The sequence below is a fragment of the Sciurus carolinensis genome (assembly GCF_902686445.1).
Source record: "Sciurus carolinensis chromosome 14 unlocalized genomic scaffold, mSciCar1.2 scaffold_124_arrow_ctg1, whole genome shotgun sequence".
Taxonomy (NCBI): Eukaryota; Metazoa; Chordata; class Mammalia; order Rodentia; family Sciuridae; genus Sciurus; species Sciurus carolinensis.
Genome location: NW_025920109.1, coordinates 886,565 through 912,494, shown reverse-complemented (window position 1 = coordinate 912,494; position 25,930 = coordinate 886,565). Strand labels below are relative to the sequence as shown.

Genomic DNA, 25,930 nt, shown 5'->3' with positions numbered 1-25,930 from the left:
TGTGTGGAATTTGCTGGGTATTTGAAGATCCCTGGCTCTTAATCTTCCTTCCTAAAGGCTAGTCCTGTCCAATTTGATAGTCACTAGTTACAGGTGGCTCATAAGCACTTGAAATAAGCTGCAGGTGTAAAGTACCAGATTTCAAAGACTAAATGGAAAAATATAAAATATCACAATATGTTTTCTACTTGATTACAAATTGTATTACATGCATTGGATTAAAATAGAATAATTTTACTTTTCACTATTTTTAAAATATCTACCAGGACATTTAAAATGGTGCATGGGACTTGCATTCTGCTTGTTGGACAATGCTACTCTATGGTGTAGGCTGATGAGATGACATAGTTAACCAATACCTCGAGTGATTCTGAGCATACTGTATTAGTATGAAAACCCACTAGCAGCTATTACAGCAATTCTTGATGCTATAGTATGGATATTATATTACCATTAAAGGCCACAGGACAACTATTATATTAGTTTCAGGGAACACAGTATTGATATTATATTAAAATTAAAGGCCTCAGGGAAGTTATTTACTAATTTTAGATGCTATGGTGTAGATAGCATATGCTTATCATAGGCCACATGGAAGTTATTTTATTAGATTTAGATGCTACACTTTGGATATGATATTAGCACTAAACCAAAAGTCAGGCATTATATTTAACTTAGATGCTCTAGTATGGACAGTACATTATTATTAAAGTCCACAGACCAACTGTTAGGATAGGTTAAGATGCTATTATATTAGTTTTAGATTTTATATTATAGATACAATATTACTCTGAAAGGTCATGGAGCAGCTATTTTATCAAGTAAAAATGCTCTACTGTGGAGATTATATCAGTACTAAAGTCCATTGGACAAATATTACATTAGCTTTAACTGTTACAGTATGAATATTATATTAGTGTGAAATGCCACAGACAACAATTTACATTAGTTTTGATGCCACATAAGAGATATCCTCTGTATATGAAAGGTCACAGGTCAGCAAATATATATGTATAAGATGCTATAGTATGGAGATTACTTCAATATTAAAGGGTATGGAACAGTTATTATATTAAATATATTACATGCAATTGCATCGATAGTTCATTGATTGTAAGGGCCACAGTGATGCTATAAATTAGCTTTAGATGCTATACTGTGGATAATACCTTAGTCTTAAAGGCCACAGGGTAGTTATTCTTTTAAATATAATAAAAATTGTTTGTACATTGTTAATAAAATCAGCAAATATGAGAAGTATACATGACTTTGATCTGAAAACCATAGGGCACTGATATTATGATAAAACCTAGTCATGGCACTTCCTGTGACAATAGGCCCATCCCCTTGATGGCAAGGAGTAAGAGAAGAACATTCTCATGAATGTACAACTTTAGGAAGACAAATGGATACATTTTCTATGTTTGAAAATTAGAAAAGAAAATGATTTTCAGAGATTGTTTTTATAAATATATCAGAATTACAAAAAGCAACTGCTGTGTTGTCTCTTAAATAATATAATGATTTAGAGTCCTGAGGAAATTTCATGTAGAGTGGTTTTATATATCATGCCACATTTTAGCTGACATTAAATATATCATCATTCTGCTTCTATCTTCTAAAAAGGATTTGAAAATTTTTCTTAGAATAAAGTCATCCAAATTCAGAAGTTTTATTGTGGTATGCATAAGTGTGTGTGCGTGTGTGTGCGCGTGCACGCAAGCATGCACATGTATTGCTAAGATCCAAGTTAGGGTTTCTCACTTGTTAAGTAAGTGTTATGCCACACTAAAGTGCACACAGTTGACCCACCCTGGGCTGCCTCCAGTAATACCCCACCCCACCCGCCCTGCATTGCCTTGCCCTGACCAGAGGGCAGCGACCTTACCAAGAGAGGGTGCCTCACCGATGATGGTCCCTGCCACCAGGATGGGTTGAGCACGAGGTGTCTCTGGCCTCCCATCCATCTGTACCCAGCCCCCAAGGCCTCCCTGCCCTGGATCCTCGACCTCCAGACCCAGACCCCTAGGGTCAGTCTCAGATCAAGCTCCTGCAGCTACAAGACACACCAACCAGAGTCCCCCACTGAGGGCGGCCTGACCTGAGGGAGGCAGCCTTCCCCTAGGGCAGCAGCCTTACCGAGGTGGCCTTACCTGAGCACGGCGGTAGGCTACATTACCCAGGGCAGCAGCCTTACTAGAGCGAATCTGCCTTTTCCAAGGGCGGTATTCCACAAGGACAGGTGTCTGCCTGATCCAATGGAAATGACTGTGGTCCAGCGAACACAGCAGCACATGGTGCAGGCAACATTTCTCTGCCAACTCTGAAGCAGCCAGACACCAACACTGGAGGAGGCGCTGCCAAGGCCTCCAGAACACTGATGCAAGTGGAGTCGGTGGGTCCAGACCTGCGCTGTGCATTTGCCTGTTTAGCCTGGGCACCACCTGAGAGCATGGCATGCGCAAAAATCACTGGCGACCTGGGCATGCCCCTGTATGACTCCACCCACTGTGGACTAGCCTTGTTTGAGTCCCAAAGGATGCAAGATCTGCTTTGGGGTTGGAGGCGCCTGCAGGGAGGAGATTCCACAAGAGTGAAGTACTGCTTCCGGCCCTCCTGTCCACTGGCAAGCACGTGGACATGGCACCGTCTGGTGAGAGTCACTGTGGAGGTCCTGGGGATGCAGACACCTCCATGTTCCTGCCACCCCCAGGGACAGGGTCTCTGGGTGCCACATGTATTCAGTTTGCCTTCCTGGGTTGGGGACAATTCCTTGCAGGGTGAGTTTCGAGAGGATTTTTTGGATGGTGCTCGCTAAAATGTCTGAAGTGCTCAGGGCTTTAAAATGATGGGGTTGTTTTAAAGTGTCCACTGAGGGGACAAGTGCAGCTCTGCCCACGAGGCTGGGCCCCCCCCTACTCCAGTGCGGAGGCAAATGGCCCTTGACTCTTGACCCTTGACCCACTCTGAGGTGTGCACTATTAGGAGCTGCCTGCTTATCACCCCCACACTGTGCCAGGCTGGCACAGTGAGGGTTCATCTGGGAGCCCCCTCCACCCAGCACACCCGGGCCAGCAAAGTCCATCCGGGAGCCTCCTCCACTCTGCACAGTGTCTGGCCAGTGGGGGTTCATTTGGAAGCCCCCTACTCCATGGTCCACTAGTACATGCTGGGTACTGTGGCCTGGGCAGTTGCAACTGCTGGCCTGGTGAGTGGGGTTCCTGGGAGAGCCAGAGGTCATGGGAGAGAAAGAGCTCTGCATTTTGCAGATTTGATTTTAGGAGGAGGGGTGCAGGAAGCAGAAAGCCATACAGAGTGGAGGGGGCTTCAGTCTGAACCATGCTGAGTCCTGCCAACAGGAAACAGACCTGGTGAACTATGAGGAGGATTACCTGGACTCCATCTACTGTCTGTCTTTAAACCTGAAGAGAAATGTCTCAGTGATGCAGGAGATTGAAGCAAAATGCCAAGAAATCCTGAAAGAACTGGAGAAGAACTATGAGAAGAACTATGAGAAGTTTAAACGAGAGACAGATGGTGCCCAAAAATCCCGTGTTCCCCTGCATCCAGAGAGCAGAGATTTGGAGCCAGGAGCTGGGCAACGAGAAGATTCAGATCCTGAGTCAGCTGGTGGAGCTTGCAGAGTGCCAGACCAGACAAGTGGACAATCACGTGGAACTCTTGGAGGCACCTCAAGAGATCAAGGGCACCACTGGCAACAGCTGCAAAGCTGGCCAAGAGAAGGCAAAGAACAAGATAGTTGCACAGGCAGAAAAGCCAAATTACAAGTGTTCCCTGTGGCCACACAACAATGTGAATCAAGTGATGAATACATCTAATAATAATCATGACCATGATGACATCACCTCAGAAACACCCAAGGAAAAGAACTCAAAGACATCAAAGAACAGGCTTCATGACCAAAGCACAGAAGAAAGCAAACTCTGGAAACCTTTCCAGTGATTAAAATGAGCTCACATATTGTCTGTGCAATCAGGTGGCCTGTGGATAAATGATACCTTGCAGAAATAGCAAGTGCCCCCATCGGATGGTTCCACTTCTCCTACTTGGGACTCACTCACAAGCCAAAGTACAAGTGGTACTGTACCAAGTGTCAGGGCAGAAGTGAGAAAACAATGGGCAAAGCATTGCAGAAGTCCAGAATAAGAAAGCCTATAAGAGGTACTTTGTGGAGATTCTCTAGTAGAACAGAATCAGCCCATGTATGTATTGCATTGCTGCCTATGTTGAGGTATGTAAATTGTCAAATGTATATTTTCAAGAAATGTTAGAAAAGATGTAGTTCCCTTTTTTGGGAGGGCAGTGATTCTCTTGGCCTTTCATTTTCACTGGTCACATGTGAAAGACAGTGTGCAGTGAATCAACATTTTAGGAACTACAAATTATAGTTTTGAATTAAGCACTTCAAAAAAAGTGTCCACATACCTTCCGGAAGTCCTGCCCCCCATGTTAATGGTAAGTGGTTCCTGAGCCTGAGCCTCTCACCTTGGGTTCCTGAATATGGACCTTCAGCTTCCTGAGACCTTGGTCTGACTGGGGGATGGAGCTTTGGACCTATGGGCTTGAACAGCCAATGATTGCATTGCACTCAACAAACTGAAAATGCTGTGCATTCTTAGTGTGCTTAAGCATCCTGCAACACATTACCTGAAGGAAAAACTGTTGAGGAAGAGAGAAAGAATGGCATGTTAATCAGGCATCTAGGAAAGCACTGCCACTACTGATCCTGATTGAAGACTACCCTTACAGGTTTCCTAAGATACATTAGAATTAGAACACCCTCGATGCCCAGGTTACTGGTTTCCATGAAAAATGATCATGTGCAACGTGTTTAGAAAGGACATACTAGTAAGGTCAAAGCTTCAAATCATAAAATAACTTAAGAACCAAATTGCTGGTAAAGTGGCCAACCGTTCGACTCAACATCATTTTGAGTGTAAGAGAGAGCATACCCAGGACTCTGAACTATGCAGATCTCTACTCATTGACTTATTTCATCTTCTAAAATTAGAGCTCTAATTAGACTTTAATGTATATGACCCATGGATAATATTTTCCTAGAGTTCTTCATCCATTGTTAGAGCAAGTCTGGTCCGACCCATAGAGGTAACACTTGCTCTAATTCTTCATATTGAGTGACTTCAATTTTATTATTAAGAAGAAAATATTCCAAGTATGGTATACTTGTTTGGCACTCTGTTGACAGTACTGTGTAAGCAGAAGCCTTGTTATATCAGAAATACTCTTAATTAAATGCATAAGGCATTCAGCCAATGTTCAATAAACTTACCATGTTTAACATATAAATTACTGACATCCTTTGGGTTCATGACTCCTGCAGGTATGACATTAGCACTGCCATGTTTTCTTCAACCTCAAAGATTAGAGGTCTCCATGTGTTGCCAGTATTGCCATAAAACACCTAGTACTTTCCTGACATTTATTTGTTTATTTATTTATTTATTTATTTTTGTGGTGCTATGGATTGAACCCAGGGCCTTGTGCTTGCAAGGCAATCACTCTACCAACTGAACTGCACCACCAGCTTATTATTTTATTTAAAAAAAAAATTATTTAGTAATTTCCTACCACCTGTGCTATGTAGTAGGTTTCAATCCTGGTTTGTAGAGTAAAGCACAGTTTGTTTCATGTCTCTCATTTTGTCCACAATGTCTGGCAGAAACCCCAAGTTAATATCCTACTAAATGTGGAACTGGTTTATTCTGCAGTTTTATTTCTTTGTACTGTTTCATTTGGGTACATCACCTCTACCCATGCCCCAGCCCAAAAAACAAAAATGATAACAAAATGGTGAAACAAATACTACATCTTAAAGAATTATCTTTAATATACTTAATTTTTCTCTATTTGAAAACAAAAACAATATATTAGCATTTCCTTATTAATTTTTTTTATTATTTTTTCCTTATTAATTTTAAAAAACAAATTTAGTTTGTTGAGAAGATGATAATTGTATTAGGCTCTGAAGGTTGCTATAACAAGATACCAAAATCTGGGGACCTTATAAATAAATTTATTTCTAATGGCTATACAAAATAGGAAGCCCAAGATCAAGGGATTCAGTATTTGTTAGGGCTTGCTCTGGTTCACAGACAGCAGTTTCTTACTGTACTCACATGGTGGAAAGGGGCAAGACAGCTCTCCCCTAATGACCACCCAGTGAACACACCTTATACCATCACAGTGGTGATTAGGTTTCAATGTGTGTGTTTTAGGAGAAAAACACCTGCAGACCATACCAGTAAAGTTTTCTACAGTACAATGAGATTGAAAATGAAGGACTAAGTGTAAGACCCCAGATTCCAAAAAAATGATAATTCACCAGGCATCACCTGCCTTTTAGCCCAGTGAATCAGGAGACCCAGGCAGGAGGATTACAATTTTGAGACCAGCCTCAACAACTTAGCTAAAACATAAAAATGACCTGGCTATAGCTCAGTAATAAAGTGCCCCTGGGTTTTATTCCTATTACCAAAATAAACAAGCAATAACCATATGTCTCTATAATTTATAAATTGGGGAAATTAAAAGTGATATTGGGTCAGGCACAGTAGTACATGCCTGTAATTCCATCTACTTGAGAGAGACAGAAGGATCACAAGTTCAAGGCCATCCTGGAAAATTTAGTGAGACCCTATCTCAAAAAAAAAAAAAAAAAATGAGCGTATATCTTGGAGATAGATTGTCCTTGGGTTCACTCCCCATTGCCACACACAAAAAATCTTGGAGTTGACAAAGGCAACAGATAATCTTCTAATTCTTTGCCTATTGTAATTTAATTTTAAATTATAAATGTCTGTTTGGTACTGTTTCATTGTTTTCATTTAAGTGATTACATATTGAGAAACCCTGCAGTCAAAACTAAAGATCAGGAGCTAATGGGATAAGAGTAGATTATTCTCTAGAGAAAAGTGAAAAAGATAACTAAGGCTTTAAACCAAGGTTCTAAGAAATGTGATCTGGGACCAGTGACATCAAATTTCAAAGGAACTAACTAGTACAAATTCTCAGGGCCAAAGTAGCAAACCTGCACGATTCTTATAACATGTTAAAGACCGAGATCCATTAGTTCAAACCACAAAATGTCAAGGGTTTTATTTTTATATAAAATGTGTAATTCACAGATAAGTGTCTGAGTAGAAAATAGGCTTACTTTTGCAAAAATACTCCATTTCAAATATTGTCAATGTCTGTAATGACTGAGGAAATTGTGCTCATTGTTCAGGGACATACTGCAGTATTTCTTGCTCTGTGAACCTTTCTTAACCCTCTGGGTCACAGTATACTGTTGTATTGTTGCACATGTTTCCTGGTGACAGGTGCCTTGTGTGTTTGTGGATGTGACTGAGAAGACTACAGAAGCAGTCCTTTCCCACAGGAAGACTGCCCTGAACTGTGCATCACAGCTGCTGTCCTGGGTCTTGACTGTTAGTAGGTGTTCTTTGATTTTTTCCTTCTGAAACTGCTCAACTGAAATATCAAGTGGATAGCAGACTTTTGTGGTTTCCAAGTATTTTGTAATTATATTATCAGAAACTCCCTAACACTTTCAGAAAATGTGACAAAGTTTATTTAATGTTATTTTACAAAAAGTCTTCAGAAATAGTAACCTGAACTCTAAGTGAATATCACCCTTGGAAGACACCTAACAAGTGCAAATATATACGCTTTGCTGTAACCTACTGCTTCACCCATGACAAGTATTCACTACAAAATGCTGAAGAGCAAAAAAGTTTAATCCAAAGGTTGTTTTTAGCTGCTTAAATTCAGTAACTATTGGAATCTAAGAGATTGCATTGCAATTGAAAATAAATTGTCATTATACTTTTCTAAAATTATTTCATCTTAAATGAGTACTTCAGAAATTTCTGACTTGTTTAATGTTAAAAATAAACATTGGTCTGGAGAGATAGCTCAATTGGTAGAGTGCTTGCCTCACAAGCACAAGGCCCTGGGTTCAATCCCCAGCACTGCAGAAAATAAATTAAATGATAAATAAATAAATAAAATGTATTTGTACAGTTTATATACTATTGGAAATTAACTCAAATATAATCTCTAATAACTTTAAGCCATAGTATATTTGCATATATGGTAAGTATACATAATGTATGTCCTCCTTATTACTTCATCTGACAATACATTATCAAAGACATTTATATGGTTGTTTTCATTCTTGTTCCTCAGTTTGTGAGAATTCAGTTTAAAATACCTTGCCTGATAAAGGATGTTAGCCACTTCTGATGCCTACATCTGCTTTCCCCTCTTCAGCTGCCTAAGTCATTTTAATAAAGAAAGTGTACAGATAATCCCTTTGCTCACTGAAGTCACCAGTTCCTGATTGTATGTTACTGTGGTATTAAATTAGACAAATTATATTTAAAGTGTACAAAATTCATTCTTTTTAAATTTATTTTTCAAATAGTCTAAGAGCTGGGAGGACATGAAGAAGAGAAAGAAAAATTTAAGGCATCTATAACACTTATTCTTCATTTATTCAAATACACATAGGCTAAATTAACCAGTTCTTTTTCTTCTTCTTCTTCTTTTTTGTTTTTGATAGTGCTGGAGATAGGACCCAGGGCTTCACCTTTGCTAGATGATCACCCTATGCCTGGACTACATCTCCAGCCTATTTTTAATTTTGAAACAGGATCTCACTAAGTTGCCTAGCTGACCTCAAACTTGTGATGGTCAGTCCTTCTTATTCTTTGGTATCACCTGCCTGTACTATCTTGTTATTGCTACTCTGACAGCTGTGTTCACATTTAATTTGTGTTGACATTTCTGTCCCAGTAGGTTTTGAGAAGGTTATCAGGAGCATAAAACCTAGGACAGGCACCTGCTGGTGGTGGCTTCTCAGTTGAAAAGTAGTGGGTGGAATTTCCACAATTCATGAACATTCAGGTGAAGAAGGAAAAAGTATAGTTGATTGATTCTGTGTATTACATTGTAGAATGTACTGGGCATGAGGAGAAACAGCAGGTAGTGAGTCTGAAAAGACCCATGTCTTGGAAGCCATATTTTAATAAGCTATATTCAAAATGCAAGATGCAATTAAGGAATACTAATAGAAACTTTGAATTCATTTGGTTAACCCATTATGTTTTATAGGGAGGTTATTCATTGTAACTTGGAAATTATACAAGATTTAAAATTGATGGACTAAATCTTTTTTTTTTTTTTTGCGGTGTTGGGTATTTGAACCCAGGGTCTTGTGCTTTTGAGGCAAGCACTCTACCAACTGAGCTATATCCCCAGCCCACTGGGCTAAATCTTAAATAACTAAAATATCAACAAATTAACCTTTTTACATAACAATAACCATTTCTAATATAATGCCTATGATAAAGAAAATGATGACTCCTACTAAAATTTTGATTGCCCTTCTATGGTTTTAAAAGTATAGATATTCTTTATTATAAACTAAATTTATCAAAACCATAGTAAGGAGGTTGGGATGTAGCTTAGGGTTAGAGTGCTTAGCTGGCATTTGCAGGTCCTGGTTTCAATTCCTAGCACTACCAAATATATACATATAAATGCTTTTTATTTATATAAATTTTAATTTTTGTTTTCTGTATTACTAGGTTATGAACACACTTTGCCACCAAGCTATATCTACAGCATTATTTGTTTTTATTGAGTCAGGGTCTCACTTACTTGCCCCCACTGACCTTGAATTTGTAACCCTCATGCCTCAGTTTTCCCAGTTGCTAGGATTACAGACACACACCACCATACCCAGTTTAAATTAATATTTTAAAAGCAACTCAATTTCAGTAAACATCTCCTGACACTAGATAACAATTAGTGTTTTATATTAATCTCTGAGATAGTTCCTGTCTTCATAAATTAGTATTCAAAAAATGCATGGAGGAAAGTCACTCATGATATAATACTAAGGATATAGATAATATGTGTTGAGAGCAGGGTGGTATCTGTGCTGCTAACTGTCTCAAGGACAAACAGGACTGCTGGGCCCCTGTGCTTACCAAGGTTGTTAAGAGACATTTGTCCGAGGAATGTGCAGTTGCCTGGAGACCTTATCCGTCAAGGACGAGAGCAGGGCCTAGCCCCAACTCAGCTCCTGAATAGTTCACCCCTTCCCTCCCCCCAAACTCAGCTCCTGAATAGTTCACCCCTTCCCTCCCCCCTTCTTCCTCTAGGACCGTCCAGTTCTGGCCCGACCCAATGAAAATCAAATAGATTGACTGGACCCAACCAGGGGAGGTTTAGCTGTTCGAATGTTAGCCAATTAGAAGAACACTGTAAAACTGCTTGCTTTTCCTTATAAAAACCCTGCTGACGAGGGCTCGGGGCCTCTCTCCTAGCGTCGTTGATTAAGGATGCAGAGGACCGAGTTCGAACTCGCTAATAAATGACTCTTTGCTGCTTGCATTGATCGTGGTCTCTGGTGGTCCTTGTGGGGTCTCAAGCCTTTGGGCACAACATATGGGGGCTCGTCCGGGATCCCCAAGCCCACCCAGACACCTGATCATAGAGTCATAAATGACATCTTCCACCGGTGAGTAAGGCATTGCCATGTGTTTTCTGGTCTGAATTGCCTGCAGGCTCTGGTTCTGGGCTGGCACAGTCCTGGCGGACGCGCTATAGGACCCCAGCAGGGTCTCGGGAGACGTCCCCTCGACCCATCTGGTGACATTTGTCACATCTGAGCAGCGGGTGCTGCATTCTGGCGAGTCATCGCATCTGGTGACATTTGTCACATCTGAGCAGCGGGTGCTGCATTCTGGCGAGTCATCGCATCTGGTGACATTATTGTCACATCTGAGCAGTGGGTACTGCATTCTGGCGAGTCATCGCATCTGGTGACATTATTGTCACATCTGAGCAGTGGGTACTGCATTCTGGCGAGTCATCGCATCTGGTGACATTATTGTCACATCTGAGCAGCAGGTACTGCATTCTGGCGAGTCATTGCATCTGGTGACATTATTGTCACATCTGAGCAGTTTGTGCTGCATTCTGGGTAAATTTGTCACTTCTGAGCAGCTTGTGCTGCACTCTGAGCAGTTTGTGCTGCATTCTGGGTAAATTTGTCACTTCTGAGCAGCTTGTGCTGCACTCTGAGCAGTTTGTGCTGCATTCTGGGTAAATTTGTCACTTCTGAGCAGCTTGTGCTGCACTCTGAGCAGTTTGTGCTGCATTCTGGGTAAATTTGTCACTTCTGAGCAGCTTGTGCTGCACTCTGAGCAGTTTGTGCTGCATTCTGGGTGAATTTGTCACTTCTGAACAGCGTCTGCGCTGCTTCTGAGCAGCTTCAGTATTGCATTCGGACGACTGGCCGCATCTGGTTAACTCTTTGTCCCATTTGGGCTTTGTGTGGCACCTGGGAAACTACAAAATACCAGCTAGCCAATTTTTGATTTAGCATGCTACGTGTCTGTCTGTTTGTGTATTGTACTATATGGTCTTTACTCTTGTCTTCTATTAAATTCTTCATTGTGTTAATCTGATCTTAGGCTTAGGGATACTCATTGCAGGGTACTTTTACAGTCCTTCTCCTTGTTCCTGAGAGATTTGTTTACTCCAATCCCCCTAGGCAGAGAGCTCAGCAGCTCCATTCCTCAAAAGTAGTGAGAAATGATGTTTTGTGATCTTCTGCATTCAAACCTAACCTGATTTCTCAACCAGGAAGAAAAAGGGTTAAAAAGTCCTGGGTGATCCCCCCTCCCCTCTGCCTGGCCTTGCCAAAGCCTGCAGCAGTCTCAGCGGGAAGGAGGGAGGGTAACCTGAAGAAAAAAAAAAAAAAAAAAAGGTGTCCGTTTAAACTTCTAGGCTGTACACAGAACTAACTTATTCTCTAGGATTCTTGTTTTGTTTTGTTTTTCTTTAATGCTGTATTTTTGAGCTCATAATTTTGATCTTGCATACCTAGGTTAATGATTTTTTTTGATCAGTTCTATTTTTTATTCAACTAGAGTTTTTGAACATCTGTTACATTGCAATGGAGATAAAGTTACAAGGTCTTATCAAAACTGAGCGCTCCTAAAATTAAAATTTAAAAATGGATCCAAATACTTTTATTCACGTGATTTAAAGGTTCAATTCAAATTGGGTAAACTAATAAAAGTAAAATGTCTTTGAAAATAACTCATAAGTCTCTAGGTGGTCAAACTTATGGAATGTTGATGTTAAACAATGTCTAATATCAATTGTTTCTAGGACTTTTCTTCAACAGGAAAAAGACAGCAAATACTGTTCAGGACACCTGCCTGCTTTCTTGGTTTTTACAAAATAAGTGAATTAGAGTTAACATGTATGGGACTACTCAAATGTGTTTGTTGGTGACATCTGATTAATTTGCAAAATTAAAATGTTCATTGTTAAATAACATCAGGTACTCTTAACTCCTCAAATTCCATGGGGTATCATACTTAAACATTATTGGTGTTTTCATAGGTTGGTAAATTAAAAAGAGTTTAAAATTGCTTTGTGTCATTACTAAAAACAAGGTTATTAAGAGTTATGTTCTAACAGATAAAACCTCAACTCGGAGAGTGAGTGTTCCATCTGCTCCCTTACCACTTCCCCCTGCTCCCCCTCCAGTTCTGCAAAGCTCCAAGGAGCTCTTAGACTTGGATTTAGAGCTACCATCTCCCCTTTCACTGTGTTTCAGTTAGAGTTGTTTCAGAATGTGAACAGAAAGGGGTCAACAGGTAGGAAAGAAAGAATAAAAGGTTCTGGGTTTGGAAATATATTTAATAAAAAGGAAAAAAAAATGTTTCTGGGTAAGAAAGTGCCTGTGTGATGGAATACATGAGGGTCTAAGTAAGTGCTAAGAAAGTCTGTGTGTAAGTAAAGGGCAAGTTTCAACAAGTCTGTGTGTAACTAAGTTGGTTGTGTGTATGTGAGACAGCTAAAGCCATTTAAGATTTTTCCTAAGGTGAAATACTAATGTTCTGATATAAGCCAAAGTTTAAAATATATGGTAAAATAACAAGGATTTCTTAGAAACACTAATTTACTCTTAACTTTGTGTCTATTAAGTTTTATTTTTTAAAACAATTAGTCTTAAAAATTGGGGTTTATACAATTATGGTTAAACAACTGTTAAGAGTATTGTACTGTGTTACAGAGTCTAAATTTTTCTTTAAAAACTGAATTTAGTAAGATTAAAGTGTCAAGGTAACTGTGAAATGGTCACTCCTTGTATATTAAATGTATTCATATTTTCCAGGTATACAAGTTTTTAAAGCAGGAAATCTGTCAAGCTGCTATTCTCCAGAATAAACTTGTCTGTACTGGTAATATTAAACTTAAAGAGTAAATTTTATTGGGGATTTACTTCTATCATTTAATGTTCTATTATGGGACATATTATCAGTAAGGTATATGTAAAATTGGTTACTTATTTCACTGAGATAAAAATTTAAATGTAAATGTATATCTAAGAGTTAGTGACAGCCTGATTTGTTTAAAGGTTCATATTGTAAAAGGTGAAAGCACTTTGCTACACAAAAGAAAAGTTAAAAGCTCTCTCAGCCTTTCTTTGATTGATTCCTGTTCTGGATATAATGTTAGACTGTGTTAACTAATATTCATAGGGACTCAGAAATCAATATATGTAAACTTCTTAAAATGACATTTAAGAAAGAGTATAATGCACAATAGCAAAAATGGGACAACAAAGACTGAGATTGGGGTCCCTGACTTCATGACTGTAGCATGCCTGGTGCCTGAAAGTGTTCCTGTGTAGGAACACAAGATGCCTAACTGCTGTGGCAGTAACCTCCCTGGGGAGGCTCTGTACAGGAGTCCTATCAGCTCTTACATTGATATCAGGCACACAGCTCTTGGGCAGAAAGAAATTGTTTTGCTAGATAACCAGTGTTTCATCAGTTCCCTTCTCTAGTTCCTGCCCACCTTACAGTAACTTTGGACAGTGGACTTATTTGAGAGCTACACAGAGTTCCTAACATTGCACTTTGCAGTTGTGGGAAAAAGTTGCATAGATGGTCTAGTCTCTGTAACTCTCCTGAAAACAAAGAATAATGCTTACATAGTCTTTAACTTAATAATAAGACATGTATAAATGTTGCTAACATAACACTTTAGATCTGCATTTCCATCAGAGAATAAAGCTCCATCTGATCTCAGCTTAATCTTCAAAATCTGTGTTTATAAACCTTTATTTTCTAATACTCCTTTGACCCTCATTGAACTTGAAAATTTGGTCATGCTGGTCATGACAAAAGGGGCAAAAATTAGTTTTAGGATTAGAACATTTTACTTAAGACTTGTGAAGAGCCCTGCCTTATCTGAGATAAGGCTCTGCCTCACCCTGCTACATATTAGAATGACTCCAAAGTAAGCCAGACTTTAACTCATTTAAAGTTGTGCTCAAAAATTTGATGTTTGTTGTAAAGATTACTGTGATCTCAAACAGGGTATATAATGTAGAACTCAGCCAAAATTCAAGATAACTATTATACAAGCTAAATATGTTTTTACTCTTGCTAATTTCATTTTGTAAAACTGTTGCCTGTTACTATTTTGCAGAAGTAGCTGCTTCCAGAACACGCAACCTAGGTAACTTGTGATAATAAGCCATCACCTAACAGATAGTGGTAACAAATACCAGAACAGATAGTAGTAACTTCCAGTACTAATGCAGACTCCAGTTAGATAAAAGGGTAAATAACTGCAAAGTTATGGACATTAAATTTAAAGCCCAGTACTCTTACTTTATGACTGGTGAAACTGGCTTGCTGGATGATTAAGATCAAACTTAGAGATTGGAATTAAATACAGAAGGCAAGATAGGCCAGTATTTGGATCTTTTGTCCTCAGTCAGCCTGAACCCACGAACAAGAGAACTTCTCTAAGGAGCTTTGCAACTCTGTGTCACACAACCTCCTGATCAAGGAGATTGTTGAGACTAGAGGATGAAAATCACTCAGTGCATCTGCTGCAGAGGAGGGTCATGGAAAAAGGGAGACACCCCTTAATGCTTCCAAAGGAAGTCACCTCATCAAGGAGACCCTGCCTAACCAACGGCACTGGTGGAGCTAAGAAGCTGCTCTTAAGTTCTCTACGAGTGGCCCCTGTGGGAACTCAGCTGACTCTTTAACAAGACAGGAACCAGGTCAATTTGACCAACTTGATGTTAGACACCCAGCAAAACAGTTAAAACCAAAATATAACCATTCTTGGGCATTTAAGAGAAATAACAGTTAAATGTAACTTAAGATGTACACTTGTGTTAGTCCACTAAAATAAAAACTGGAAGCTACAAATGAAAGAAAGATTCTTAGGCAAATGTGCCTGATAACTATCAAGGGAAACTGCCAGAGTCAGAAGTTTTTAGTCAGTTTAAGGCCTACAGACCTTCCTAAGCTATACAGGTAGACTTGATCTATGTTTGCTCGTATGATTACCTAGCCCTAAGTAACAGAAGTATAGAGATCTCTACTAAACACAGGTTATACCAAAAAGGGATATTTTACAAAAATCAGATGACATTAAGTAGCTTAACTATATTTTCTGGGGACCTCAATGACATTAAGAGTTAAATATTGTGTTTACATTCCTGATAACTTGTACAATGTTAAAGTCCCCAAATAAAGGCCTTGTCCTCTCCAGCCTTTGCTAGGCCTAGTTATGGGAACAATTTCTCAGTTCTTCCACCTCCTGGTGAGAGATTGACTTCTGTCATTTTCATGATACTCAGTGGCAAGTTTCAGATGCTGCAACATTTACTTTGTACTAATCTCATTTCAGTACTCATGTCTTTTTGTTCTTCTATCATAGAAGCACCCACCCCCAGATGAGTTTACAGCCTGCTCTTCCCCAACCAGACTTCTACCTTGGACCCCTCAGTTGACCCGATTTTAAAAAGGGAACTCCAAACTGCTTGCCCCACGCTGCCCACTTCCAGCTCGAAGAAGTCAGATTGGTCATCGCCCATTTTTCCTACAGCAGTGAAGGAGTTCCTAGTATTAGAGGGGTAAATGAAGTCAGAATAAGGACAGGTAGTTAGTGTAGAAATAGGGAATCGGGTCAAATTGAGGAAATGAAGCCATGAAGCCATCTGCCTTTGGAAGTTGGAGACTGCCCCTGGAAGAATAAAATGTCAAGAATCTCCGGAGCTCATTAATTACCAAATTTACCTGACTTTAAAGACTGTAAACAAGGAGGTCTATGTGCAGCTCTGGGAGAAAAATGTTGGTTTTATGCTAATCATTCTGGAGTAGTGAGGGAATCCATGGCAAAAGTCAGAGAAGGACTAACAAACAGAAAGAAAGAATGGGAAGCTAGTCAGAACTGGTTTGAATCCTGGTTCAATTTTTCCCCTTGGTTAACTACTCTGGTGTCCACTACAGTGGGACCCCTAATATTGTTGTTACTAGCTTTAACTATAGGACCTTGTATAATCAATAAGTTAATTGCTTTTGTTAAAGATAAAATAAATACAGTACAGCTAATGGTGCTAAAGGCCCAATATCAGCCCATTAAGCAGCAAGAATTAGAACAGTAGAGACCCAAGATTGGCTCTCTAAATGTTCTTGGAAAGGGGGGATGTTGAGAGCAGGGTGGTATCTGTGCTGCTAACTGTCTCAAGGACAAACAGGACTGCTGGGCCCCTGTGCTTACCAAGGTTGTTAAGAGACATTTGTCCGAGGAATGTGCAGTTGCCTGGAGACCTTATCCGTCAAGGACGAGAGCAGGGCCTAGCCCCAACTCAGCTCCTGAATAGTTCACCCCTTCCCTCCCCCCAAACTCAGCTCCTGAATAGTTCACCCCTTCCCTCCCCCCTTCTTCCTCTAGGACCGTCCAGTTCTGGCCGGACCCAATGAAAATCAAATAGATTGACTGGACCCAACCAGGGGAGGTTTAGCTGTTCGAATGTTAGCCAATTAGAAGAACACTGTAAAACTGCTTGCTTTTCCTTATAAAAACCCTGCTGACGAGGGCTCGGGCCTCTCTCCTAGCGTCGTTGATTAAGGATGCAGAGGACCGAGTTCGAACTCGCTAATAAATGACTCTTTGCTGCTTGCATTGATCGTGGTCTCTGGTGGTCCTTGTGGGGTCTCAAGCCTTTGGGCACAACATATGCTGTTGCTTCACGGAAGTGCTTCATGTCAAAAGTTAACTCTGAATGGAGATTGGACTTTTGATAGAACTTTTGAATTTCAGACATGATAAGAATTGTCATTTTAGAGATACAGATAGCAAAGAGTAATGCTGACAGATGATTTGTGCTGTGTTTTCAAAGAACAGAATTTAATCTTACTTAGCCAAAACTTATAAAGAGGATAATAGAAACAAAGCCTACAAAAGTAGTCCGGCAAGTCTGGGGTGGGGATTAGAGTGAATGCAGTAGGCAGCAAGGAGATAGAACTCTGTGTTCCTTTTCTAAATTCACATTTGAGTTCTGAATTAAAGGTGATGAATTCCTTGGTCAACAAACCCATCTTTCCTGGTCAGGTTTTAATACACAGTAATAAGGCCAGGCACTGAAGTGAAAAATCTCACTATAAATTCCTCCTGTTCTGAAGGGGTTGATAAGCACAATGATCATGAAGAATTGACTGGGATCAACTGATCTTCAAATAATGTGTTTTTTTTTAATTCCAGTAAATTGAAGAGATTGGTAAAATAATACAAAATATTGGAGCTGTTTCAAAAAATTCATTATTAAGCTAGGACAGAGACTTTTAAATGAAAAATCCTAAAGCAAAAACTTAGATTAATAACACCATTCCTCTTAGCAAAAAATAGTGGATAAATCAGTGTATTTTAAATTCTGTATCCTTTCAAGTGGATATTTACAGAGGTTGTCCAGCACCAAACTTTCTGGACACAGGCAGTATTATTCACTTTGAAGGTCACAGCTCAATGACAAATGCTGCCCAGGAAGCACAAGTGACTGGATCCCAGGGCTCCCAACACCTCTGCTGCCAGAAATAACCACAAGTCCATATATAATGAGCAGCAGGTGTGGTGTCCACCCTCTACTCCTTTCAGTCACCTCAGTAAACTCCCTGTAGGAGTCCACAACTCTGTAGTGTCACACATGCCTTCTCTGCATCATCCTGTGACCTACACTTTCCTTTCCTTGTTCTGCCCTGTGTTTATTAGACCCAGAACTTGCCCAGGACTATGTTAAAAAGACAAGATGATAAAGGAATGCACGACAAAACTTTTTTATATAAACTCAGTTTTATTTCCCTCCAGGAATATTTGTATCTAGACCGCACATAAAATCTCAAACTAAAATTCTTATAAAGAAATTAAAAATTATTTACCATCATTTATAGGTATGTTGAACCTCCATGGTAAGGTATAGCTGAATTTAAAAGCAGGGATTTTATTTCCCCAGTTTCCCTCCATTACTAATTAAAAAACTGACAGATGAGATATACCTCTGAAGTTTTAATTTAGGCTTCTATTCCATACCTTTTACCTTTCCCTTAATCCATTTTAGCAGGTGTGTTAGTCAGCTTTTCCACTGCTGTGACAAAATAACTGAGGTAAATCAACTTAAAGGAGACAAGATTTATTTTGACTTCTGGTTTCAGAAACATTTTCATACTTGGCCCCATTTCACTGGGCCAATGGGAAGGCACAACATGGCAGTGAGCACACAGCAGAACAAAACTGCTCACTTCATGGTGGCCAAAAAGAAGAGAGGCCAGGTACCCAGTATAGCCTTAAAGGGCATACCCTAAATGTCCCATTTCCTCCAGTTATGCCCCACCTCTAAAGATTCCACCACCTCCAATAGCCCATGAAGTTGTAAAATCACCAGGGCATTAATTCATTTTGAGGTCATACCCCCAGTGATTCAGCCACCTCCTGAAGACCCCAGCTCTGTACCCTGCTGCATTCAGGACCAAGTCTTCAAAAAAAAAAGATTTGGGGATAATCCAGATCTAACCACAGTAGCAGGTAACCGAGTTGTGTGATTTATCACCTGGGAGAAGATTCCAAGTTTTCAACGTGGAAGAAAGCAAATCTTTTATCGTACTGGCCCCCTTTCCCTCCTCAGCTGGAAATGTAAGAGAAGATTATGGATGCATTGAGTACCAAAACCTCTTTCTGTCAATGGGTTGGAAGATGTGCCCTCTGTCTCCAAGTATGTGAAAAGAACTCAGGAAAATGTGCTGTTTCCAAACAAGTGAGAAGACCTCAGGAAGGTGTGTTCTCTTCTAGCATGTGAGAAGAACTCAGTGGGGAGAGGTGCTTAGTTCACCTAGGGATGCAGGAACTTCAGATCTGGGGTTTCTGGGTTTTACCACATTTCTTCATACCCTAATATAAAATGGAATTCACAGGATCTCCAGAAGTGCAGGATTCTCATCACCTGGGATAGTGGATCTTTCATAACATCTTACTCCTGACCAACAGTCTCTTCCATGATTTGATCATATGTGAGAGCCCAAATCACCCCCATCACAATCCTGGCTGTTGAACCCAGGGCCTCACACCTGCCAATCAAGCTCTGTGACATTGAATTTCTTCCCTTTATTATTTTATTTTAAGACAAGTTCTTGCTGAGTTGTTGAGACTGTCCTTAAACTTGTGATCCTCCTGCCTCAGCCTCCCACATAACTGGGATTATAGGCATGTGCCCCCATTCCTGTTCTGTTGCATTTTCTTATGCCATCACATAAGTGAAATTGCATAGACAAGTCATGCATGCTTCTGCCCACAACTCATGATCCAGAGCTTTTCCAGTGGCTCAGTCTATCTGAAAGAGGACAGGTACTTGTTTATTTTCCAAGAATAAAAGCATTAAATCTCTGGTGGATATTCAAACGAGAAGTCAAATACCAAGGAGGTTATTTATTTTGGGGATTATGGAACAAACACAAATGCACAGGAATGTTCCTTCATTCTCACTACCTTCATGTTTAGTCACAATCTTGGTAAAAACTCTTAAGAGGACACCAATTTAAAACTGTGCTTAGGGTCAGGAATCTTAAGTTTCATCACTAAAGAGAATCACAATACAAGAAAAAAAATTCAAAATATGATTCAAGATCCTTTCTGTCTAATAACATAACAGTAAAAAAATTAAAAATCATTAATGCATCATTTATAAATAGATATCTGTCTATCTGGAGACAGGGGCACTCACTTGCAATCCCAGAGAATTGGGAGGTTAAGGCTGAGGAATGCAAGTTTGAGGCCAGCCCCAGCAGTTTAGTGAGACCTTAAGCAACTTAGTAAGACCCTGTCTCAAAATTTCAAAAAGTCATGTCGGAGGACTGGGAATGTAGTTCAGTGATAAATCACCCCTGAGTTCAATCCTCAGTACCAATAAGAAAATTGTATGTGTTTATCTTACAGCTATATATCTTAAATATTAGTCAGCAATTAAGAGTCTGAATGTTTCATGCAAGCACATTAATGGACTACTGGCATATTGTGAAAATTATTTGTCATGGCTCTAGAGAGAAAGATTATATTTCATTGTAAAACTAACACTTGCAGGCTAGGGGATTCTGTTTTGGCTTGTTGTCTCTGAGCTATTTTTCAATTCTGTAACCTGCCTAGTTCTGCTGCCTACCTGAAAATAGGACTGGATTCTGCTCTTTCTCACATTTTATGAGTTCTTACCAAATTTTCAGTTCTTTTCAATTCCTGCTCTGTTTGAGTTAAATGCTCATGTGTCCAACTTTTTCCCCACATTCCTGGCTTAAACCTTTCAGCCACTGGGAATAGCAGCACCTGCCTAATAATTCCAGCTACTCAGGTTGCTGAGGCAGGGAGATTGCAAGTTTCAGGACCTCTTGGAAAATTTAGTAAGACCTGTCTCAAGTTTTTTGTGTTTTCTTTTTATTTGTGTGTGTGTGAGAAAGAAGGTGTAGAATGCTGGGGATGAAGCTCAGTGACAGAGTGCTTGCCTACTAGGAATGAAGTTCAATCCCCAGTGCCATAAAATCAAGCAATTAAAAGCTGAATCTTCACTTCTTGCTTGTCTCTAAGTTGTTCTGTAGCTGACTTTTCCCCTGAATCTGAAGAATCCCTGAGAGTTGAGGCTTGCTTCTAATCATATCACAGTCATCTGGATCAATGACAGATAGTGTGCATGCTGTGCCCAATTCTCTATTATTGCCACTGTGGTGAGGAACACCAATTCTGGCAAGATGGTATTTTTCAGGTTTCCTCAGAGTTGAACAGTGGTTGGTGAGGGTGATCAGTTTATTTCACTTTTCCCAGTACCACAGCACATCCTTTTTAGTTTGCATTACAGGCTGGAGCCCAGAGATGATGACCTCCAGAGACTTGTTTTTCTCTGCAGCACCATCTTCCTCCCTTAAGTATGGAAGGGCCCCCAAACAACTGCAGCAGCTAACATGGCCAGAAAGCTAGGGAAAAAAAAGCTTTATTGCCTTTGAAAATCCATCTTAGTTGCTCATTTATTTTCTTTCCTTTTTCCCCATATATTTTATTGGTGTACTGTAATTATACATAATAGAGATTTTTTTTTTCAGTACTGGGCATTAAACCAGGGATGATTTTCACTGCACTTTTTATATTTTAATTTTTTTTTTTTTTTTTTTGTATTCCTGGCGTTTGAACTCAGGGCCTTGTGCTTGTGAGGCAAGCACTCTACCAGCAGAGCTATCTCCCCAGCCCTTTTATATCTTACTTTTATATTTTATTTTTACTTTTATATTTTATATTTTATTTTGAGGCAGGGTCTCACTAAGTTACTTAGACCTTACTAAAATGCTAAGACTGGCCTTGAACTTGTGATCCTCCTGCCTCTGCCTCCTGAGTCACTGGGATTATAGGTATGCAGCACTAAAACTGGATTATTTCCTTTTTCCTCCTTCCTTTTTCTGTGGACATGGATATTGAATCCAGGAGCACAATCCCACTGATCTACTTCTCTAGATCTTTTATTATTATTATTATTATTATTATTATTATTATTATTTCTTTTATTATTATTATTATTATTTATTTATTTAAATTGCCCAGGATGGACTCAAACTCATGATTCTCCTTCTTTAGCCTCCTGAGTAGTTGGTATTCCAGGCATATACCACTGTTCCTGCATCACTCCAGCTCTTTCTAACACAAGAACAACAAGCATGCCTGTTGCCCTGTACTCCTAACACAAAGGTCAGTTTATCTTTCAGGGCACCCTGGGGCTCCCACACAGGAAATCACTTCCTTCTGTACACTGCGGATGACATGCTGTTGAATCTTACCTCTTCAGAAGTCTTCCCCAACTTTTTCAATCAAGGCTGCCGCTTCCCCAGTGTGGTCCTGGGACAAGATCCCAGTCCCTCATTGTTGTAGTTTGGATCTGGAATATCCCCCAAAAACTACTGTGTTGAAAGTCTGACTCCCACTGCAGTGATGTTCAGAGGTGAACTTTTGAGGTCTCTGATTTTATCAGTAGATTAATCCATTGATGGAATGATAGCTGAATGAACTATAAGGAAGTGGTGAGAACATAGGGCGTTGAGCTGGGTACAGTGGTACACACCTGTGATCCCAGTGATTTCAGAAGCTAAAGCACGACTACCACAGCACCTTCAGCCTCAGTACCTTAAGCCCTATCTCTATTAAATAATTAATTACTTAAATAATAATCTGGGGGTATAAGTGGGTGGTAAGATACCCCTGAATTCAATCCTAGAACAAAATACAGAAAAAGAAAATAAAAGCACTCGAGGAGAAGGGACTGTTGAAGGGAGTGTGTTCTGGGGGTTTGCCCCTGGGAACTATACCTTGTCCCTGGCTTTTTTCTGTTTTCTAGCTGCTGTGAGCTGAGCAGCTTTGCTATGCTCTCCCATGTTCTTCCTTCCTCTCCTCTCACAGATCCAGAAGCACTGGAGCCAGATAACCATGAACTGAAATCTCTCATATCCTCACCTCTGACATTCACAAAATATCCTCCTGTAGCCCCTCAAACTCACATAATATCCTCACTATGCCTCTGACACTCATAATATACACTCCTGTGATAACTGCCACTCACATAACATTCTCACTGTGACTTCTGCCACAATCACAATATTTTTAGTGTGACCTTTTAAAATCACATAGTATCATCAATGGGGCCTCTGATACTCAATTAATACAAGCACTGTGGCCTATACTCACCCAAATCACTCACTGTGTCCTTCGACACTCACAAAACACCTTCCCTATGTCCTTTGATAATCACATACTATCCTTACATGGGGTTTGTCACTGACAAAATATATTCCTGTGGCCTCTGGCTCTCACATTGTATCCCCACTTTGCTTCTGACACTGACATAATACCTTCATTATGGGCTCTTATGCTCATTAAATGCCCACAGTTGCCTCTGAGTCTCACAAAACACTCTTACTGTGACATCTGCCATTCATATAATATCCTCATTGTGACAGTAGGCATTCACATAATACCCTCTTATGGTCACTGACACTCTCATAATACCCTAAATTGGCCTCTGGCCATAAATAATATCCTCAGTATGATTTCTGACAGTTACTTAGTAACCCATTGTGACCTCTAACACTCAAAATGTCCTCAGTGTGACTTCTGACCTTCATAATTCACTCACTCTTTCCTCTGTCCTTCACTGAATATCCTAATTCTGGCCTTTGACCTTCACAAAATATCCTAATTCTGGGCTCTGGCAATAACATAATTCCCTCACTGTAGCCTCTGACACTGATATATTACCTTCATTGTGGGCACTCACACTCATAATGACTACATTGTTGCCTCTAAAACTCACAAAATACACTCAATGTGACCTGTGACATTCATGTAATACCCTTGGTTTGACCACCGGCACTCACATAATACTCTCCTGTGGTCACTGCCTCTCATAGTAATAACCTCAGTTACCCCTGACCTGCATATAATATCCTCATTTGGCCTCTTACACTCAAATAAAACCCTCACTGTTGTCTAAAACACACACATAATATCTTCAATGGTGATTCTAATACTCATTATGCCAATACTGTGACCTCTAACATTCACAAACTCTACTCACTTCAGATTCTGACTCTCATATAATATCCTGAATTTGAGCTCTGATGCATTACACCCTCATTGTGACCTCTCCCATTCACATACTATCAATATGCCTGTTGATTCTCATTTTAATTCCTCACTATGTCCTCTGAAACTCACATAATAACTACAATGTACCTTGTGACCATCATTTAATATTCTCACATGAGCTTTGACACTGACATAATATCTTCCTATGTCCTCTGATACACAGTTCCCTTCCATGGCCTCTGACACTGATATAATACCCTCACTGTGTACCCTGATAATGATACAATACCCACACTGTGAGCCTTAACACATAATGAAAGAATGAACGGAGACTTGTGAAAGAATGAACAGAGACTTGCTGCCAGGAGGGGGGGCATTTTTATTAGAAAAGTTTGTTGCCTTATATACAGCCTCTCAAGGGAGCTAATTATGCTATCTGCATATTGCCAAGGAGGCATTTGCCTATATGTCGGATAGGGCCCAGGGTGGGGGTGTTGATACCTAATTGGGTGGCTAAATGCACTGGCAGGAAGCAGACTTTCAGGAAGAGAAGCCTGTTGAATGACATTTTAAGAAAAGGGGGAGGGGCGGGGAAAAATAGGGAAATAATGAGGTAAATGGAGTCAATATTCCTCCCTTTTTGTTTCTTTATGAGTGGGGTCGCCAGTCTCTCTGGTTGCTTCCTGCTGAGTGGGGGTGATGTGGGGGGGTAGGGAAGAAGAGTTGACTGCATATTTCCAAGAAAAGGACTGCGAACCATTTGAGGGCATCGCGCATCAGATTAGGGAACGTCCCTTGCAGGAGTAGCATTTGTATTGCCTTGGACCAGTCTAGGTGGGAGCATACAGGAGGTACGAGCCAGGCATCCACAGGGAGCTCTGTCAGGAAGTACTTCCACTGATTATACATGGAGAGGGTTGAAGCCAGAGCTGGAGACATCTTCGGAAGGGAGGGGGTGATATTCCTTTAAGAGAAGCTAGTTGAAAGTTTGATTAGTGATTTTCTGGAGCTGGCCTTGAAGGAACCTTATGATACAGGGCAGGAAGGAGCAGAGGAGGAGAAGTCCAAGGAAGGGCCCTAAAAATGGGAGGACATAGGTGAGGAAGGGTGATGGGAAGAAGTCTGATAAAGGTCTAGCAGCGGTTGACTTCGTTATTTGAGCAGAGAGATCCTGTAGTTTAACAACATTCTGCTCGATAAGGCCAGATTCATTAACATAGTAGCAACATTCTTCCTTCAGGAAGAGGCAAGTTCCTCCCTTTTCTGCAGTGAGGAGGTCGATAGCCCGTCTGTTTTGTAGGGTTACCTGAGCAATGGAGGTTACTTGCCGCTGGAGTGAACTTAAGGACTCCACCGTGGCATCCAGAGCTGATTGCAGTTTCTCTTGGAGGTCTCTGGATGCCCAAAGGGAGTGACGCAGTGCTCCTCCTGAGAGACCCATTCCTGCTAGTGAAGTTGTGAGGGTGAGGCCAATAAGAACCAGCAGGAAAATAGCCCGAGGGATGCGAGGATGAGGAAGGAGCTGTTGAAGTTCAGAGGAGGAGTATAAGGAGAGCTGAGGGATTACTGTGACTAGGAAGCAAGTACCAGTAACACTGGCAGTGGAGGAGAACAGAGAGCCATGGCACCAGAGGAAGTGCCCTCATTGAACAAATTTGGGTGTTGTTGGTATAGGGTAGCTAGTGGCGCAGAGGGAGGGGGAAGGGGTGTCAGACAGGGACAGGCAGATGAAGGGGAAGGGAGTGTCTTTTGAGAGGAAAGTCTCTTAGAGAGGGAGATGAGGGATGAACACAGGTTGACCAGAGGAGGGAAAGTTGTCAGTGGAGGGAATGGAGCTACTCAGGGATTTTATAGACTGGGATGGGAGGGGGTCCTGTTGAGTGACAGGTAG

General features: G+C 40.4%; 1 pseudogene; it reads left to right on the top strand.

Moving 5' to 3' along the window:
- The first annotated feature begins 2,452 nt into the window (after positions 1–2,452).
- Positions 2,453–25,930, top strand: part of LOC124973321 (inhibitor of growth protein 1-like) — a 41,435-nt pseudogene continuing 17,957 nt past the window's right edge.